General features: G+C 35.7%; 1 protein-coding gene across 2 annotated transcripts in view; it reads left to right on the plus strand.

The window, feature by feature from the left end:
• The window catches only part of GRIA1 (glutamate ionotropic receptor AMPA type subunit 1), a 411,236-nt gene that overhangs the window by 317,332 nt on the left and 75,992 nt on the right, over positions 1 to 17,912 (plus strand). The window lies entirely within an intron of this gene.

Here is a 17,912-nt window from a genome sequence, read left to right on the forward strand (position 1 = left end):
TTGAGAAGCAGTGCATTTATTAAAATAGATAGTAGGTGTAGCTGTCTGCTTGTGTTGCAGCAAAGCCAAGCAAGCTGAAATTAAACAGTTTAACCAGACCTGAGCTATCGAGCAGATTTCAAAGGAACAAGATCTTCCTGTCTATAAATCAGTCCAGATTGGAATGCATAGAAAGAACTGTTTGCAGAAAAATGCAAGAGAAGTCTGTGTTGTGTGATTATTTTATTAGGTTTATAATGCTGTTTAGCAAATGTTTTTGTTCATTTAACTTAGTTTAATTATATATTCTTTGTTGTGTGATTATTTTATTAGGTTTATAATGCTGTTTACCATTTAAAGTCTTCATTTCAAAGCTTTAAAAATAATGTATTAGGTGTTACTTATGACAATTTTGAGAGGGGCCTGGAACCCACTTCCCATTGACTTACATTATAAACTGGGTTTCAATTTACAACTGTTTCGATTTACAACCATTCCGTATGGAACCTAACCCCGGCGTAAACTGAGGGCTACCTGTACATCAAAAAATGTTTTGTTGGGTTTTATAAAGTCCTTTTAACTGTTAAATTTGATAAGTGGAAAACAGCTTCTTAAATGTGTTGCTATATATCCCGATTTTGGCCGACGTGTACTAATAATGAATCAAATTTAACACATTGTGAATTTATCCAATTTGTGGCACCAACTTTGTTACATAAATTTACTAAAAAAAATTTTGTCTCTTGTTATTGACTAACTAGATGTGTTTAGCTAGCTGCTACTAGTGCCTTGTTGCTCCTTCAGCAAAGGATAGCAAGAGAATAAAGCAAATTTGATAATAGAAGTACATTGGAACATTGTTTTAAATTGTATGTTCTATCCAAATCATGAAATAAAATTTGGGGATTTTCTATCGATACGATACGATATACCACTTCCCATTCATATAATGGCTTCACTGAGAGGTGTGCAATCTATAGCTCCAAGAACATTAGGCATGCCTGTTATTCTGTAGAAATTTAACTTTGCAAATTACCATTCTTCAGGTATACTTGGAAGACGCACACAACAAGAAAAAATAGTTTATAAATGTGTCAATAACAGTGGCTAGATGTCCGAAAAAAGCAAACTGGCTCATGCCAATAATGATGCTTGAAGCAGACTGGAAAGATCCTGTTGCAAAGAAATGTAGATACTATCAAAAGTATTTATGGTAGTACTTGTGACCTTGCTGTCATGGGCTCTCTCGGTCGGTAAGGGCAGCTAATCCTACTCTTTTTACTCTCCCTCTTTTTCTTTGTGGAAGCAAAGATAATTGAGTTTCATCTCTAGTTTGCCTCCTTTGTAATTAGAGAAATCACAAAATAAAAAGTTGCAGCAGAGTTTCCATAATTAACTACTAACAAGTACATTTGTCTATTCTGAGAGAAGTTGTTTTTTTTATTTAGCAATGGCTAATCCTTTCAGTGTCAGTCTGTGAACATCCATTGATTTCTATTGTCTCCGCCAACAAAAAAGACACAGATGTTAATTCACAAAGTAGATACCAAAATGTACACGGACAAAATAATTGAACTATTGATAATATTCAAATTTGGCAGAATTTCGATCTCACAATGGCATCTCCACAGAAAAAAGATAAGTTGACGAACACTTGTGATATTGATCGTTAACATGTTTGATTCAGTGGATCATAAAGTACTTTTTAGACGCTTGATGGCTTTGTACATTAGAATTTTGATCACAAAATTACATGCGGACAACAAGTTGATGACTTAATACGTATCGGCCTTTAAATTACAATAAGAAAAACAGGACCGGCATAGTTTAGGACAATTTGTCAATAAAAGCATGAAAAAGTGCTGTCAATAAACAATAAACATGTCAGATTGTGATTGCAACATTGAAAACGGCTCATCAGCAGCTGTTGCTATGTCGATAATGATCAAATGATTTGATTTAAAAACTTTATTATATATAACATTTATTTAGTGTTGATTCTCCCTTTAAGACATTTGGTTACAGGGAAGTGTTACTTAGCACCTTTTTCTGTCACACTATTGCAATCAAATGCAGCCTGAATGGTAAAAATCTATTTATTACCTCAGCAACTTCACATCACACCTGTAACAGTAATTTGAAATAAAAACATTTCCAGAGCGAGCCTTACCCTAACATGCTGCGCAGCTGTTGGTGTACTGAGAGTCCTGTAGGGAACTGCTGCTTCCAAATATCAGTCTGCTGCATATGCAGTTATTTATATCTAACTAATGGGTATCCATTATGTTCATGTGGTGTACTGTGCTAAATGTTTTGACGCACTTTTTTTAATGTAAGGTACTCTTTAGGGAATTAATAGTTATCAAAATAAAGCTATCCATTTTGTGCCTCTTGTAAGCTCTGCTTTGTTATTTAAACGTATTTGTACTGGTATTGCTCTCTAAAGGGAAATAAGAGGTACAATATTTCTTTTTTTTAATATCTAGCTTTATTAAGTATACAATAAGTTACAGTTTAGGCAATACACAATACAAAGTGTCAGTAACAAGTTTTGTACATTTCACTTGAGTGTAATTTACGCTTGGAATGTCACACAAAATACTGCTCTACTTGTAATGTAGGCCTTTATGGGTAATTACGTTTTGAGGACCCCATGTATTAAAAGGCGGGCAGCTTCTCAACTTGCAAAGCTGTCCACCCGCCCTCGCTGCATATGGGCAGCGGATCTGTTGATGTGCTGGCCCGTATGTATCATTACACACTCCGATGAGTGTGTAATGCCTGCACCTTCATTCACACAATTTCTGAGTTGGCGAGGAGTGTAAGAAGCAGCGGTCTAATGATCATGGAGCCCTGAGTGTTGAGGGACTACATATCTCAGGATTGTAAATGCACACTACATACTCCACAAGTATAATCCTACCACTTATTTGTCCCTTGTTGGCCTCATCAGAGATGATATTTAACTGCAAAACTGTAGTGACAAGTTGTGGGTGGAGTTTTGTCATTGAAAAACAATCGCAGCAAACAAGTTTTTGAGGCATTAAAAAAATGTCAAACTCCCCTAGTACATTGCTTTATTGCAGGACTGCAAAAAAAAAGTTTGCAATTACAAAGTGGAGAAGAATAGTCAGGACAATAATGGTAAAGTCATGTTATGCTGCTGGATCATATGTAACTTTTCTAGACTTAAAATCACTTATTTCTCCCTCAGTCTTTATATTTAGATATTTAGGACTTAGTGGTGTATTCTTTTCCAGATGAAAACGTTTATGACTGGTTTTTATTATATTCTACACAGAAGTCTATGCAGATTATTTTAATTAAATTATATGATGAAGAAGAATAGAATCAGGTTCATTCTGTTTACATGCACAAAATGTCACATCTACCCATCCTAGCCATGTTTAATGTTACCACAGCAACTGAAAAGGTCTCTAGAGTATTACTGAATCAAGGCGAGTTGTCTAACTAGAGCACTGGTTTTCAAACCTGTCCAGGTCTCCCTAACAGGCCAGGTTTGAAGAATTACCTTGGATGAGAACAGATTAAATAACCGTGTTTAGTATACAGCTGATTATTTCACCTGTGCTCCAGTTCAGATATCCTTAAAATGTGGCCTGTTAGGGAGGCCTGAGAACAGGTTTGAAAACCAGTGAATTAGAGTGTTTTGTGAAGCATTAGTGAATTAAAGGGACATTAAACACTTTGAGATGGTAATATAAAATAATAAATTGTATGTATAAAAAAAAGTCTGCAATATACTTTCATTAATTATTTTGTCCCCTTTTCCTGTAAATCAATTCTAAAATTGTGAGCTTTTCAGTTCCTGTTAGAAATGGCAGAACACTGTTCTCTTCCACAAAGCCATTGGCTGCACACTCTAGTGACCTATTTATAACTGTCTCTAATTGGCCACAGCAGAGGAGGTAACCTAAGTTACAACATGGCAGCTCCAATTGTTTTTTATAGACACTAAAACTTTACACTTATTTTGTCAATATTTAAACAGCTAATGAAACTTAAAAAAAAACACTAGAACACAGCTCAATAAGCTTTATGGTGCCTATACATCAAAATAGCAGGGTGTATTTTAAGAAATGGGCGGTATATACAGTATATACACATTATTTGGCTAAAAGTAGACATGTGCATTTGTTTTTTTTTGTTTTATTTTTCCTTTTACAACAAATTCTGGCACTGGCGTTCATCTCTATTTGGAGCTGGATTTCTTCTTGTCAAAGTGGAACACACAAAGATCTTGTGTGTTGCACTTTTACACAATGATATCTGCTTCTGAAAAGAGATTATTTTTTTTTTATTTTTTTATAATATTTTTATTAAGAAAACAGAAGGGGTACAAAAAGAAAAAAGGAAAAAAGGAGAAGACAATGGCAGCGGGGAACAGTATCAAAAACATGACAACAAAAGAAATATCTGTCATGGCTTTCCCAACGGAAAAAACCATGGACATTGACAAAATAACCCAAAACATAACATCAATCAGATCATAGCATTTGACTCTATGGCTATTATAAACTGATCTTCACTATCTGTCCCCACTGTGTCTTTCAATATGTCTCATCTGTAAACTTATTTTCTAGTAGAGATTGCTGGACGACACGAAAAACTAAATAAATAAATATATACAAAACAGGAACAAAAACCAATAACAAAACAAAACAGAACAAAACAACAACAACAAAAAAATAAAAAAAAGAATAAATTCATATCAGCCTTCAGATTTATATTCACATTCAGCCCGCTCTGGTAATGACTTATTAAACCTGCGGCAGTTCCATCCTTAATATTGCATTCATAACATATTCTGTCGATCTTAGAGGATAAATCATTTTCTTCTGTGTATCTATTGTCTGAGAACATATAAAGATTTCCCATTTTTTGAAAAAATTCTCGACTTCATTACTTTTATCTTGTTCTATCGTACATTGTTCTAGTGTCATTTGTTTAAAATAAAATTACTAACTTCTACTATGGGTGGTAGTTTTTTTGAGATCCAAGTTCTCAACAACAGAAACCTAGCCACCCCTATAACTAGTTCAATAAATAATTTATTTTTCATTCTGGAACCTGCTTGAAATAAAAAAAAGACTGTGTCTCGGGAGACTGATATCCCTGTTTTTAATATCCTTGAGAGTTGAAAACTTATTTTATTCCAGTACTGTCTAACTAACGTACATTCCCAGAAATAATGTACAATATCTGCCCCTTTATCACCACATTTCACGCATTTATCCTTAATTTGGCTATTCCATCTTGACATAGCACAAGGTGTAAGGTATGTTTGATTAAGCAAAAAGATATGTGCTTCTCTAAAATTAGTAGAAGTGAAGATCTTGTTTATTCTATTGATGCTATTATATATGTGGTCTTCATTACACTCTCTAAACCCCTTCAGATGCCATTTTTTGACAATCAGTTTTAAATTTAAACTACCCTCCTGTCGCAGAGACTCATTATACCATTTTCTAATCGAGAAATCTCCCGCTTTACTTAAATTAAAGTTCAGCATGAGTGAAGGCCAGTCCCAGTCCTTATTTTGGAGGTGTAATAGCTTATTAGCTAGATTCCTTATTTGTAAGTAAGCAAAAAAAAATTGATTGGGTAAGTCGAATTCAATTCTTAACTCCTCAAACGTTTAAATCTGTGGATTTTCTGTATTGAAATTAATCATTTGACCAATATATATCAATCCCTTTCTTTTCCACCTTTGAAAGACTGCAGATTTTAACGCTTCCGGAAAAAGGGGATATCCAGTTATTGTTAAATAATTAGATATTGTATAATTAACTTTTAATTTTTTGCAATACTGATGCCATGCTTTTATAATACCCATAACTGAGCTGATCTTTTTGATCTTCTTAGGTATATCTGAAACTTTAGTGTGCAAAAGAGCCTTTAGAGAGTAGGGTTTCACTATTCCCTCTTCCAATGGCCTTGCTGTATAATATTCCTTATCTAAGAGCCATTTGGCTGCTATTTTAACAAGACATGCTAAGTTATATTTTCCTATATCTGGAAGTGCAAATCCTCCAGATTCTTTTAAAAGAGAGAGTATTTTGAGAGAGATTTTTTTTCCTTTCTTACCCCACAGGAAATCAGTTATATTTTTATTGAATGCTTTAATATCTGTGGTCTTGATGAGTAGCGGTAGATTCTGCATTTTATACAGTATTTTTGGGAAAATAATCATTTTAATTAAGTTAATTTTGCCTGACAAGGCCAAAGGAATGTATTTCCATACATTTAACTGGTCAAAGATTTTCTGTAAAATTGGTTTAACATTCAAGTCATACCATAACTTAGGGTTCTTACTAAGATTAATTCCTAGGTATGTGATCTGTTCTACTACTTTATAGGGGATTAAAGTATTAGATTCTTTTTGTTTATTAAGCCATAAAAGCTCAGTTTTATTAGCATTAACTCTATAGCCTGAAAAGGAGCTATATAGTTCTATTATATCCATTAATTGTGGGATACTCTGTTTGCTATTTCTTAAGAATATCAAAACATCATCAGCATATAGCAAGATCTTTTCCTCTATATTATTACAAACAATCCCTTGCATCTCTTGACGAATTTTAATAGCTAATGATTCGATAGACAAATTAAACAAAAAAGGTGACAAGGGACAACCTTGTCTTGTACCTCTTTTCAGAGCAATATCTGCAGATTCCACTCCATTCACTGAAATTACAGATATTGGATTATTATATATTGCTTTGATATAATTTAGAAAGGAGCCCGAGAAACCAAACTTAGATAATGATGTGAAAAGATGATCCCACTGCACCGCATTAAAAGCTTTTTCTGCATCTATGGCTATTAAAGCTGCATCTTCTTTTATCTCCTGATGTTTATCCATTAGATCATTAAAATATTCAATAATAATGCAAGCTTTGCGTATATTAACCACAGAGCTTCAATTGTTCATAAACCCTACCTGATTTATGTGTATAATATTACCAAACATTTTTTTTAATCTTTCCGCGACTATTATTGCTAAAATCTTATAGTCCACGTTTAGTAGGGAAATAGGTCTATATGCATCTGGCTTCTCGGGGTCCCTTCCTTTTTTATATATCAAAATTGTAATTGCTTTAGTGAAGTTCTTTGACATTATAGAATTCTCAGAATAATACCAATTATATAATTTAGTCAAATATGGTGCAATTTCTTTTTTTAATATTTTATAGAAATCGGCTGGTAAATGATCCGGCCCGGGTGCTTTATTTAATTTAATCTTATTGATTGTTGTTTCTACTTCTTCTACCGTAATAGGATGATTAATTGTGTTGGCTTCTTCCAGTGTTATTTTGAGGGTAGTTATTGAATCCCAAAACCGCTTCTTATTTGAGCTGTCTAACTCACATGCACCATAGAAATTGCTATATATTTGATGAAAAATCTCATTTATTTCTGACGGGTCGTGTATATATGTATCTTCTACTTTTATTGCCGATATTATATTAGTTTTTTTTTCAGATTTAACTACTTTCGCTAGGAGACTACCTGTTTTATTTCCGAATTTCATGAACTTTGCTTTACTTTTGAGATCTTCTCTAATAGTTTCTTGAGTATAAAATGTGTCCCTTTCTTGTTTTGCCTGGGTATATCTGGACCAATTATTCTTTGTAGCACTTAATAGGTATCTATTGTAAGAATTTATAACTTGATTCGTTACTTGTTCTTCCCTTCTCTTTCTTTTCTTTTTAAATGTGGCCATGAAGCTTATTATTTCTCCCCTTAACACCATTTTAGCTGTTTCCCACTAAATACTCTCTATTCAAATTTAAAAAAATATTCAATTTTTCTCTCAACATAGCTACAAAAGTTGCATTTTTCAGCATGTATTTCGGGAAGTGAAAAAAGTTTCTTTTAGGACCTCTTATTAATATTTCCTCTAGAGTAAGTTCTAGAGTAATAGGAGCGTGATCAGATATCATCACATCTTTTATGTCTGCCTTTGGGTCGACCAACAGCAAGGGCTCAGATATCAGAAAAAAATCAATCCTCGATAGTGATTCTAGCGATTTTGATAAGCATGTGAATCTTTTAAGATCTGGGTATTGGAGTCTCAAAATATCATGGACTTTCAATGATTTTTTAAATGTATGCAGGATTCTCATTTCCTTCGATATTCTAGAATCCTTTTTCCTACCTTTTGTGCTTTTCCTATCTAATGGGAATCTAGATGTTAAATTAAAATCACCAGCAATTGTTAAAAAAATTTTCAGTATACTTTAACAATAATACCTGCAATTTATTCCAAAATTCCAGGTCCAAATTATTTGGGCCATAGACATTACACAATGTGTAAGTCTTTTTTTTATTTCTATTTCAATAATAATATAACGTGCATTGTCATCTTTTTTAACTTAGAGAATTTTGTATTCTAGATTCTTACCAAATAATATAGCTACGCCCTTTTTTCTTTCTGAACATGGAGTGGCAACTACTTCTTTTACCCAATTAACTTTTAATTTAGCTAATTCTGTTGCCGACAATCTAACTTCCTGAAGAAAAGCAATATCAGTATTTAATTTTTTAAGATGCTTTAAGATTGTCTTTCTTTTGATAGGAGACACAATACCACCGACATTCCATGAGGTAAGACCTAGTGAGTTCCTTATACCCCGTGTCATGATATTATTCTATACAGACTGCCAACCACCATTATTTTCCTTAACTACTAGAGGTATCCTAAATCTTGTGAAGGCTGATAGAAAAAAAAAAAGAACATACCCATACAAATTAAAATTTTAACGCTGTTCACAGTTAAGTCATGAATCCTGACAAACTGTGACATAATATTGTTTAGCTTCTTCACTGTTCTGAAAGGACTTAAAGCCATCCTTACCTCCTACTTTCAAAATAGCAGGATAGACTACAAATGCCTGGAGCCCCTTTTGAATAAATTGCAAACACAACTGTGACATTATTTTTCTTTTATTCAAGGTTTCCAGTGAAAAGTCTTGAAAGATAAGGACTTTTCTGTCATCAAACAGAAAGGGTTCTGAATGTTTTTTAAAGTATTTTAGGATTTCAACTTTGTCCTTATAGTTCAAGAATTTTGCTATCACTGGCCTAGTGCGGGATCTATCAGTAGGGTCTTCACCCAAGTATTGCTTGCTTAAACCCAATCTGTGTATCCGCTCAGCTATAATTTCTGATCCTTCCCTTTGTATACCCAATTTCCTTGGTATTTCTTTGGTAATAAGTACTTCTAAATCTCTATTTACATATTTTTCAGATATGCCTATAAATCTTAGATTATTTCTTCTTGATCTATCTTCTGCAACATCTGCTCTATCTTGTAATTTTGCAATTTGTCCGGTTAATTCTTCAATCCTATTACTTTTAATAGTCAGTTGATCCTCTAAGTTCGAAATTCTATTTTCTATTTCTCCTATTCTCGCATTAAAATGTTTTAACTCATTCGATACCGTTGATATTTCTAGCCTGAGATTATCAAACTGTGGCATCAATAGAGAAGAAATTTGGGTTATTAACATTTGTGTGTCTATATTTACATGTGGCGTGTTCGAGCTATCTAAATTCTCTTGTGTGGATTCAGTTATATTCTTATTCTGATTTCTTTCCCTAGTTTTAGCTGCCATTACAGCTGGAGACTTATCTTTTAAATTTTGAATAAACATATCCATTGAGGATCACTTTTCCTTTTTAATGTGAAAAGATACCACAGGAAAAAAAAAAAAAAAAGGGAGTGTGAGGATAAAATCTAATGTGGAAGAATATTGGTAGTGAGTAGGAGCCTCTCGGGCAGGTGTGAATCTAAGTGATCAGGCACTAAGCCAAACTCTACATGTAAAAAAAAAAGAAAAGGAAAAAGGTGTAAAAAGTGTCTCAAGTCAACAGTGAATAATTAGTGTAAAAGTGTGTGAGGGGAAAAAAAATAATTGATATCAGGTACCCAACAGGGGGTAGCTTATGATGTTAGGCAATGTACAATTTTCTGAACTATTTTATTTCTATGGTTTTAACCTCTTAACTACTTTTAAAAGCAGTTTTTTGTCACTGCAGAATGATATTCTGTAGGTATATTAATTCTGTTTGTACTTATTGCTCAGATACATTCAAGAACCAACTTCTATATGAATTTTTCAGTGCTATAGATCTTATTCAATACAGGACATTCAATCTTAGCAAAAACAAAATTCAATTCACTTTGCACTCTTCTGTTTTAACAACATGGCCTATCAAGCCTTCCAAATACCAATTTGAACCAAATGCCAGATATTTCACTGGGTTCTTTACATTCCGTTCACAGCACAGACCCTCTGTGTCAGGCTCCCAGGCTTATACTCTAGACACACTGTATGTTATTCCTGATAGTATGAGCATAAGTGTTTTTAACAAATAGCAAACTCTAAAGCTTATTCAAATACAACTCAATTGGTCATAGATTAATTTCTGACATATATCTTTATCAGAAGAAACTATCAGGCTTTCCAAATGTCACCAGGTACCTAGTTCTTCACTGGGTTCTATACATATTAAGCACAGCACAGTCCACTTGCATGCTAATCCCAGACTTGCACACTAGGCGACCTAATTATTCTTTCTGTTAATATGATAGGACTTTTATTCAGTTTGGTATTCCATCTCTTTTTCATTACAAGGTAAAACAGTCCTGAGTTAGTTATAGCCAGATTTTATATCAAAATCAGTGTCTGCTATCAGTCTTTTCCAGATACCATCTTAAACCTAGTGCCAGTTTCTTCACTGGGTACTTCAGACCTCCAACACAACACAGTCCTCTTGCACACTTGTCCCAGACTTACACAGTAAGCACTCAATATATTCTTCATTGTGATATATTGCAGTTAAGTCCCCTCTAGCTCAGGCTTTGCTTTATACCTGCAGGGTTACACTTTTATATATATTTCAGGTCTGAGCTATATACTTAGCCCCAGGGTTTTCTTTTCCTTTTATATCTGTATTCTTTCTCTTTTCTTTTCCTTTTTACATCAGTTTTAATAAGATCAGATGTGTAAGTGTGGGGCTTGCTGGCTCTATTTTGTGTGTAACAGTTTTCTTCACTGGGGCAAACAATGTATAGCACCTGCCTAAAGGAAAAAAAAACCTGCTGGATTCCAGAGTCCTAGGTCAGTGACTCTCTTTGTAATATCACACAGTTATAAGCCTTCATAACAACTTCCCCCTGTATAGTACCAAGACCAAGTATCACATTCCAACTGAATTATTTGTCTGTCTTTTTTCCAACCAGAGGTGACATAGATTAGGCAGGTGAAGCAAATAATTGTCTCAGTCCTTGGTGTTATCTCAGTTTTTACCGGATATCAGTCAAGATCTTCCCTGCACCCAGACTAATAAAACTGCACACACACTTCTCACATCCTTATAGTCAGAAAAAGAGAATACCCTTGCAACGGCCTTTACAACACATAGTCATCTGGTATATTAGTACTTATCTTAAAGGATGGCTTTTTCCTTTGATAGGTCGTCAGCCTTGTAAATCCATGTCCATGTCCATGAACAGCGTTGCTCCTGCAAAAGAGCTCTACTAGCTGTGGGAGATTTTCGGTGGAGTACCTTTGTAACCTCTATGTCACGTACCCTCTGAGCGTAGCCTGCTGAGGCCTCACGATAGTCGGTGAGAAACGCTCCCTGTCTGGTACTCTATGCTCGGCTCTTTTTGGGCCTAGAGCATGTGACTGGCGGTTGGAGTATACTCAGAGCAAACGCTGACTGCGCGCCTCTCCGATGTCACCGCCCACCGGAAACCCCGCAGGGCGAAAAGAGATTAATGATGCTGCCGGCGGCCATAATCAGCATATGTTGTTAAACAAAAATGCATGTCTAGCCAAAATTATTTAGACACCTGATCATCACACCTATATGAGTTTATACAAAAAGTTTCATGCCTCGTCGCTTTAGCCGTTGCTAGGGACGTGGCGTCTCCTTCCCTGCTCATTGCCTAGGGCTGTGTCGGGTCTGGAGGAGTGCGGCGCTGACTTCATCGCCGCACGCTCCTTTCCCTCTCTGATGCTGGTCAGACGCTTGTGACGCGAATCCTACACCTATGTAAGTGTTCCTTGTACAATCTATCACTGCCAAAGTATAGGTGTTACTTTGTGTGCTCCTGGATGTGATAGATCGTACTTTTCTTACTGCCTTATTGTTATACTGCTGCTGAACTCTGCCTGTCTGACTACTCTGCTTCTTAACCTCTAAATTGCTGGATTGATTATTGCTGCTGAACTCTGCCTGTCTGACTACTCTGCCTCTTAACCCCTAAATTGATGGATTGATATACTGCTGCTGAACCCTTCCTGTCTGACTACTCTGCTCTTAACCCCTAAATTGCTGGATTGATATACTGCTGCTGAAACCCTGCCTGTCCGACTGCTCTGCTTATTAACCCCTGTTGTTCTGGATTGCCTCTTTGTTGCTGAACCCTGCCTGCCTGACTATTCTAGTGGTTTGCCCATGGACTGCTTTACTGTTGCCAAATACTACCTGCCTGACCATTCTAGTGGTGTGCCCTTGGACTGTTTTGCTGTTGCCAAACCCTGCCTGCCTGACCATTCTAGTGGTTTGTCCTTAGACCGCTCTGCCATTGCCGCTGGGGACTACCCTGACTGTGGTGAGTGCCACCTTCCTCACCTTACTAACTTTCTCTGATCTGGGATATTCCCTATCTTTCCGGCTCGACGCTGGGATAACAAGACTACTGTCTGAGTTCGGTCTGATAGAGGAATATCCCACGAGCAGTACAAAAAGTGCTCAACTGGGGAGCGAACTTTATCATAATAGCTTGTTCTATGGCTAGTTACCACCCTGGGAGCAGCCTCTTTTTTCTCAACATGTGACTTTCACAGAGAAGAACTTTCTTGTAGCATATTAGTCTAGTCCTGCCTAAACAGTACAATCCAGACCCGAAATAAAAGACAATCCCTCTTCTATATGAAATTACTGGATATCCTATTCAAAACCATGGACATTAATAAGTACCCCCCCCCTTTTCTGACATTCAGGGGAGGCATTCCACAAGATTTTGGAGAGTGAATATGGCAATGTGTTCTCATTCAGCTAAAAGAGTATTTTGTGAGATCAGGTACTGACATTAGATGAAAAGGTCTGGCTCACAATTAGCATTTAAGTTAATCCCAAAGTTTTTCAGTATGGTTGAGGTCATGGTCTGCTGAAGGACACTTAAGTTCTTCTACACCAAGCTTGTCAAATCATGTCTTCACGAACCTCACTTTGTGCCCAGGGACAAACTCATGCTGGAGCACTAAGGGACCTAGCCTAAACTCTAAAAAACTAAAAAACTGTCACAGACCAGTATCCCTCCTCCACCAAACCTTACAGTAGGCACTATGCATTCTGGTAGGTAGCGTCTCCCCGACCCAGATTCGAGCATCAGTCTGTAAGATAGTGAAGCGTGATTCATCACTCCAGAGAGTCCACAAAGAAAAAGAGCGAAAGCGTTAGATATTAAGTAAAACTTAACCTTTATTGGCAAGTAAAATTAGGACATGCAGGATGTCAAACAACAAGAGATGGGGTACCTCTGGCTGGCAAGGCTTATGCATTTCGGCAAAGCCGTAATCATAGCATACTGAAGCCAGCCACAGGTGTACATTATATACATAATTAAAGTAACACCATTGGTTAAAAAGCACATTGTTAGAAACAACACGCCCAGAGTTAAACTTAACCCCATACATGCTGGAGAAGAACACATTACATGCCAGAGAACACATTTCCATTGCTCCAGAGGCAGGCCCGGCGCTTGCATAAGGCAGTGTAGGCAGACAGCTTAGGTCGCCCAAGCAGGGGAGCGCAAAGTTAGAGCGGCAATACATTGATATATAAAATATATTAGTTGCTGCAGATCAATAGGGGCCATGCCAGCATGTCAGTCAAGTCAAATACAAACTACAGACTGACGTGCTGGTGTGGCCCTTATCGCTCTGCAGCAACTAATATATATATTTTTTTAAATATAAATCTATTGCCGCTCTAACTATGCACACTACTGAGCCTAATGCTAGAGCTCTGTGTTTGTGTTAGTGTGTGTCATCTATGTGTGTGTTAGGTTTAGGTGAAATTTTAAATATATGTGTGTATATATTTATATATATATATATATATATATATATATATATATATATATATATATATATATATATATATATATATAATTTGTTAAGCAGCACTACCACAATTTAATTTGTTATGTGGCATAACCATTGTTTGATTTGCATTTAGCCACATATTAGCAAGAGCTACTCAGGTGCTGAAACAAAATTGATAATAGGAGTAAATGAGAAATTTGCTAAAAAATTGCATGCTCTATCTAAATCATGAAATTAAAAAAAAATTGGGTTTCATACCCCTTTAACTAGCATTGCACGTGTTGATGTGAGGCTTGTTTACAGCTGCTCAGCCATGAAGCTCCCAACACACAGTTCTTGTGGTGTTCTTGCTTCTAGAAGCAGTTTGGCACTCTGTAGTGAGTGATGCAACAGATACGGTATACTACATACTTCAGCACTTGGCAGCCCTGCTCTTTGAGTTTGCGTAGTCTACCAAATAGATTGTTGTACCAAGATGCTTCCACGTGACAATAATAGCACCTACTGTTAATTGATGCAGATTTAGCTGGGCAGAAATTTAATGAACTGGCTTGTGGCAAAGGCAACATCCAATGATACTGCCATGTTTAAAGTTACTGAGCTCATCAATATGGTTGAGGTCATGGTCCTCAGCATTTCACAAAAATTGTGAGAGAGCTTTAGACATACTCCCTGTTCAGTCCACTTTCTAAAGCTATGTTTAATTTTACAATAGAGCAAGTACAAAGTGCAATAAGATTTGTAAAATATACACAGAAATATACAAAGTATAATCATAATTTGTTAAAGTAACACAGAAACTTTCAAAACATAATAAAAATTTCTGAAAATCATTACTGGATCTAAATCTAAATACATTAACATACACAATTGAAAGTGCAGAGCTTAAATGTAATAATATTGAAAGGACCCAGTCTGAAGTGTAAAATAATATAAAATACAAAGCAAAAAGTGTAAGTGTAACAAAACTCTCATATCAGCCAGCATGCAGTAGTGTCCCATGACTCATATCTCATAATAAAATTTACAGGTTGTGTGGTCTGATTTTTTCCTTGTTTGAACTGTTTTTATTTGTTTCCATCTTAAAGAGTTCATTGCACAACAGATAGGTCTTTTACTTTGTTTTTGAATGTTTAAATGTTGAATAAACCAACTTTTCTTGTATGACTTGTGCAGGAATTTTTCCTTTCACTAATCTAGCTGAGAGAGTTGTTTCATCCAGTGAACATTAATACATTAATCCGATCCAATTAAAACATCTACAGCTTGTACTAAAACTTTTTTTATTAATGCAAAAAATATTTTGAAAAAGTTTGATTAGTGCTCTCAACTCATATGGTATTTTACATTAAAAACGTGCCACAAGACTGATGTCTTGCTGTGTCAGCAGTTCATTTTTAAGACAGTGGCGGAAATTATCACCATTCAATCTTCCTTGGCAATCACTGAGCCAGGCAAACTTCCAAGACCAAGATTGGCTTATCTACACATTCAACCTGTACTGCATTTTTTTGCATATTTAGGCGAGATGGCTTTCATTAATGTTAATCTGATTGACTTGCTAACACCTCTATTTGACTCCCTTTCTGCATTGATGGAGCAACTGCTATAGGAGGTACGACTGAGCAAAACAACAAAGGAATGGTCTTTACTGGTATACCACTTCGCATTGCACGTGCAACAGTGGGGTTTGCCCCTGAGCAGACCACCCTAACACCCAATGCTGAGGTGCCAGCAGTGCATCCTCAAAAAAATCTTTTGATCTCCCACTATTAGAATGTAACTTCTTGCAATGCTTGATTATTCGATAGATGTAGGGCATCACTTTTTAATCAGATCGTGCTGTGGTTACAATGTGAGGGAGCAAGGCATGTACAAAGGCTGTTTATTAAACGTTGGACTATCTATTTCTCACATAACTGTCTATACTTCTAATGCACCACTCAGCATGAAAAGTGCAATTGAACTTGGGGCTCACAAAGAAAATTTTGCCCAAGAGTCAGAGATGGGACTCGGGTGGGTGTTCTCCTGGATTTCAAGATGTCCTCCTGTACACAGACTTTTTGGAAACTTTTAGCCCTTGGAGTGGTGTTGACTGAGTAGACACGATTCTGTTAGAGCTTCCTTTCTAATATAATAGATTTTCTCTTCTGAACTCCTAGTTTGTAAAATTGCTGTACCTTAATTTTCAGGTTTGGATTTTTTATGTTTATTTATTATTATTGAATTGGTTATATTGTTCTTTGGACATGTTATTAATATTTTTACTGTTTTTGCACCAAAATGCTTTCTAATCTGAAGTGTGGGGCTAAGGTTTATACAGCCTGCAACCTAATCTTCTTTGCCACGCTCATGTCATATTTATATGGAGCATAATATATGATTGGATGGAACAATTGTACAATCATAGGTACATCCAACGTATTACTCACAATTGTCTACTAGAGAAATGAGCATGTTTTAAAATTACTGAAAGCTAATTTGTTATTATCTTTACACCTTCAATGTTATAATACTGTAATTTTAATATGCTATCAATGTTATGCTTCCCTATTAGATGTGTCAGTTTTAACTTTACTTTGTTCTTGGCAAAAGTTGCCTCTTTTAATTCCGTTATTGGCAGCTTTAATCTTAAGGGACTTAATCCAACCTCAGTATTCCTTACTGCCAGCTTTATGGGATTTACTCATAGATGCCTCTGCTTATGTTATCACTCTCAGATTGTATGTATGTGTAGACTATGCTAAGTGTACTGAGGGTTTAACAACGTCCAAAGTAGATGGGAACACAGCACCACTGTTAGTGCTCGGTGGTAGGGGTTAACTGCAATACCCAAAAGTGATCCAAAGATTGTGATCTGATGGCATGATTAAGGGGTTAACCCCGAAATGTTGCTATTTTATTATGGGTCTTTAATAAAGAGTACATTTTTTACCATAATAATGAGGGTCTAACAACAGTAAGGCTAAAATATGTTTGTCACCTTCTTGCCAGCAATAATCTTTTAGGCATTAGACTGTACTTGAAAGCTGTTGGTGGTTACTCTCCTCAATAGGCTCATTGCCCATGTGCTACAGTTGGTGCATTGCTGTTTAAAAGATCACTCAGTGCAGTAGAATTGCATAATTAACAAGTGCATAATGAAAAGACAATGATTTAACACTTACTCTGAATTTCAAATAAGCAGTTGATTTTTTTCCGATAAATTATTTTTCTCTCCCATTTTCCGACCCCCTATATCATGTGACAGACATCAGCCAATCACAGACTAGTATACATATATCCTGTGAGCTTGTGCACGTGCTCTCTAGGATATTGCTTCCCAGAAAGTGTGGATATAACAAGATTGTGCAACATTTAATAATGGAAGTAAATTGAAAAGTGTCTTAAAACTGCATGCTCTGTCTGAATCATAAATGTTTATTTTGACTTGAGTGTCCCTTTAAATTGTTTATTTGTATGTATGTTTTCTTTGTATGTGTTCTTTTTTATGTTAAAAATGGAGAAGCATCTTCACCTTTTGCTTTAGATGAGCTTAAATGGATCATTTACATGTCATCTTTTCTGTGGGACTGACAATTGGCTCTTTGCATCTCTCGAAACAGTTTTTTATGTTAAAGGGACATGAAACGCAATTTTTTTTCTTAAATGATTGATTTAGAATGAACATGCAATTTTAAACACCTTTCTAATTTACTTCTATTATCCATTTTGCTTCATTATTGTGATATACTTTGCTTAAAATCATATCTAGATAGGCTCAGTAACTGCTGATTGGTGGCA

The sequence above is a fragment of the Bombina bombina genome, chromosome 6 (assembly GCF_027579735.1).
Source record: "Bombina bombina isolate aBomBom1 chromosome 6, aBomBom1.pri, whole genome shotgun sequence".
Lineage (NCBI taxonomy): Eukaryota > Metazoa > Chordata > Amphibia > Anura > Bombinatoridae > Bombina > Bombina bombina.